The sequence below is a fragment of the Hordeum vulgare genome, chromosome 5H (genome assembly GCF_904849725.1).
Source record: "Hordeum vulgare subsp. vulgare chromosome 5H, MorexV3_pseudomolecules_assembly, whole genome shotgun sequence".
Taxonomy (NCBI): Eukaryota; Viridiplantae; Streptophyta; class Magnoliopsida; order Poales; family Poaceae; genus Hordeum; species Hordeum vulgare.
Genome location: NC_058522.1, coordinates 181347023 through 181350854, shown reverse-complemented (window position 1 = coordinate 181350854; position 3832 = coordinate 181347023).

Genomic DNA, 3832 nt, shown 5'->3' with positions numbered 1-3832 from the left:
ATTATGTCATTGTTGGGGAAATTAAGGCAAGGAGAATATAAAAGAGCAGAAGAAAGAGGAGGAGAAGAAGAAGAAGAAATAAAGAAAAAGGAGGAGGAGAAGGACTAGAAGGTCCTTGGCCTTCTCCTCCTTCTCCTTCTCCTCCTCCTCCTTCTCCTTGTTCTCTTCTTCTTCTTCTTCTTCTGCTTTCTATTCATTTTTCCTATTTCTTCTCCTCTTCTCCTCTTCTTGGAGCTCAATTAGCTAACTATGTCATTTTGGAGCTATATGGGCTAATTATCCCATTTCAGAGGAAAACAAGCTAAGTATATAATATTAACGAGCTAACCAAGGTTCTTATGCCATTTTCAGCTTATAATGTATTTTTGGAGCTAAATGGGCTAATTATGTCATTGTTGGGGAAATTAAGGCAAGGAGAATATGAAAGAGGAGAAGAAAGAGGAGGAGGAGAAGAAGAAGAAGAAATAAAGAAGAAGGAGGAGAAGGAGGAGGAGGAGGAGAAGGACTAGAAGGTCCTTGGCCTTCTCCTCCTTCTCCTCCTCCTCCTCCTCCTCCTCCTTCTCCTTCTTCTCTTCTTCTTCTTCTTCTTTCTTTTTATTTTTCCTATTTCTTCTCCTCTTCTCCTCATCTTGGAGCTCAATTAGCTAACTATGTCTTTTTGGAGCTATATGGTCTAATTATCCCATTTTAGAGGAAAACAAGCTAAGTATATAATACTAATGAGCTAACCAATGTTCTTATGCCATTTTGATCTTATAATGTCTTTTTGGAGCCAAATGGGCTAATTATGTCATTGTTGGGGAAATTAAGGCAAGGAGAATATGAAAGAGGAGTAGAAAGAGGAGGAGGAGGAGAAGAAGAAGAAATAAAGAAGAAGGAGGAGAAGGAGGAGGAGGAGGACAAGGACTAGAATGTCCTTGGCCTTCTCCTCCTTCTCCTCCTCCTCCTTCTCCTTCTTCTCTTCATCTTCTTCTTCTTCTTTCTTTCCATTTTTCCTATTTCTTCTCCTCTTCTCCTCTTCTTGGAGCTAAATTAGCTAACTATGTCTTTTTAGAGCTATATGGGCTAATTATCCCGTTTTAGAGGAAAACAAGCTAAGTATATAATATTAATGACCTAACCAAGGTTCTTATGCCATTTTGAGCTTATAATGTCTTTTTGGAGCTAGATGGGCTAATTATCCCATTTTAGAGGAAAACAAGCTAAGTATATAATACTAATGAGCTAACCAATGTTCTTATGCCATTTTGATCATATAATGTCTTTTTGGAGCCAAATGGGCTAATTATGTCATTGTTGGGGAAATTAAGGCAAGGAGAATATGAAAGAGGAGTAGAAAGACGAGGAGGAGGAGAAGAAGAAGAAATAAAGAAGAAGGAGGAGAAGGAGGAGGAGGAGGACATGGACTAGAATGACCTTGGCCTTCTCCTCCTTCTCCTCCTCCTCCTTCTCCTTCTTCTCTTCATCTTCTTCTTCTTCTTTCTTTCCATTTTTCCTATTTCTTCTCCTCTTCTCCTCTTCTTGGAGCTAAATTAGCTAACTATGTCTTTTTAGAGCTATATGGGCTAATTATCCCATTCTAGAGGAAAACAAGCTAAGTATATAATGTTAATGAGCTAACCAAGGTTCTTATGCCATTTTGAGCTTATAATGTCTTTTTGGAGCTAAATCGGCTAATTATGTCATTGTTGGGGAAATTAAGGCAAGGAGAATATGAAAGAGGAGAAGAAAGAGGAGGAGAAGAAGAAGAAGAAATAAAGAAGGAGGAGGAGGAGGAGGAGGAGGAGGAGAAGGACTAGAAGGTCCTTGGCCTTCTCCTCCTCCTCCTCCTCCTCCTCCTTCTCCTTGTTCTCTTCTTCTTCTTCTTCTTTCTTTTCATTTTTCCTATTTCTTCTCCTCTTCTCCTCTTATTGGAGCTCAATTAGCTAACTATGTCTTTTTTGAGCTATATGGGCTAATTATCCCATTTCAGAGGAAAACAAGCTAAGTATATAATATTAATGAGCTAACCAAGGTTCTGATGCCATTTTGAGCTTATAATGTCTTTTTGGAGCTAAATGGGCTAATTATTTCATTGTTGGGGAAATTAAGGCAAGGAGAATATGAAAGAGGAGAAGAAATAGGAGGAGGAGGAGAAGAAGAAGAAATAAAGAAGAAGGAGGAGGAGGAGGAGAAGGACTAGAAGTTCTTTGGCCTTCTCCTTCTTCTGCTCCTCCTCGTCCTCCTCCTTCTCCTTCTTATCTTCTTCTTCTTCTTCTTTCATTTCATTTTTCCTATTTCTTCTCCTCTTCTCCTCTTCTTGGAGCTCAATTAGCTAACTATGTCTTTTTGGAGCTATATGGGCTAATTATCCCTTTTTAGAGGAAAACAAGCTAAGTATATAATATTAATGAGCTAACCAAGGTTCTTATGCCACTTTGAGCTTATAATGTCTTTTTGGAGATAAATGGGGTAATTATGTCATTGCTGGGGAAATTAAGGCAAGGAGAATATGAAAGAGTTGAAGAAAGAGGAGGAGGAGGAGAAGAAGAAGAAATAAAGAAGAAGGAGGAGAAGGAGGAGGAGGAGGAGAAGGACTAGAAGGTCCTTGGCCTTGTCCTCCTCCTCCTCCTCCTCCTCCTTTTCCTTCTTCTCTTCTTCTTCTTCGTCTTCTTTCTTTTTATTTTTCCGATTTCTTCTCCTCTTCTCCTCATCTTGGAGCTCAATTAGCTAACTATGTCTTTTTGGAGCTATATGGGCTAATTATCCCATTTTAGAGGAAAAAGCTAGGTATATAATACTAATGAGCTAACCAATGTTCTTATGCCATTTTGATCTTATAATGTCTTTTTGGAGCCAAATGGGGTAATTATGTCATTGTTGGGGAAATTAAGGCAAGGAGAATATGAAAGAGGAGAAGAAAGAGGAGGAGGAGGAGAAGAAGAAGAAATAAAGAAGAAGGAGGAGAAGGAGGAGGAGGAGGACAAGGACTAGAATGTCCTTGGCCTTCTCCTCCTTCTCCTCCTCCTCCTTCTCCTTGTTTTCTTCATCTTTTCTTCTTCTTTCTTTTCATTTTTCCTATTTCTTCTCCGCTTCTCCTCTTCTTGGAGCTCAATTAGCTAACTATGTCTTTTTAGAGCTATATGGGCTAATTATCCCATTTTAGAGGAAAACAAGCTAAGTATATAATATTAATGAGCTAACCAAGGTTCTGATGCCATTTTGAGCTTATAATGTCTTTTTGGAGTTAAATCGGCTAATTATGTCATTGTTGGGGAAATTAAGGCAAGGAGAATATGAAAGAGGAGAAGAAAGAGGAGGAGAAGAAGAATAAGAAATAAAGAAGGAGGAGGAGGAAGAGGAGGAGGAGGAGAAGGACTAGAAGGTCTTTGGCCTTCTCCTTCTTCTCCTCCTCCTCCTCCTCCTCCTCCTTCTCCTTCTTATCTTCTTCTTCTTCTTCTTTCTTTTCATTTTTCCTATTTCTTATCCTCTTCTCCTCTTCTTGGAGCTCAATTAGCTAACTATGACTTTTTGGAGCTATATGGGCTAATTATCCCATTTTAGAGGAAAACAAGTAAAGTATATAATATTAATGAGCCAACCAAGGTTCTTATGCCATTTTGAGCTTATAATGTCTTTTTGGAGCTAAATGGGCTAATTATGTCATTGTTGGGGAAATTAAGGCAAGGAGAATATGAAAGAGTAGAAGAAAGAGGAGGAGGAGGAGAAGAAGAAGAAATAAAGGAGGAGAAGGAGGAGGAGGAGGAGAAGGACTAGAAGGTCCTTGGCCTTCTCCTCCTTCTCCTTGTTCTCTTCTTATTCTTCTTCTTCTTTCTTTTCATTTTTCCTATTT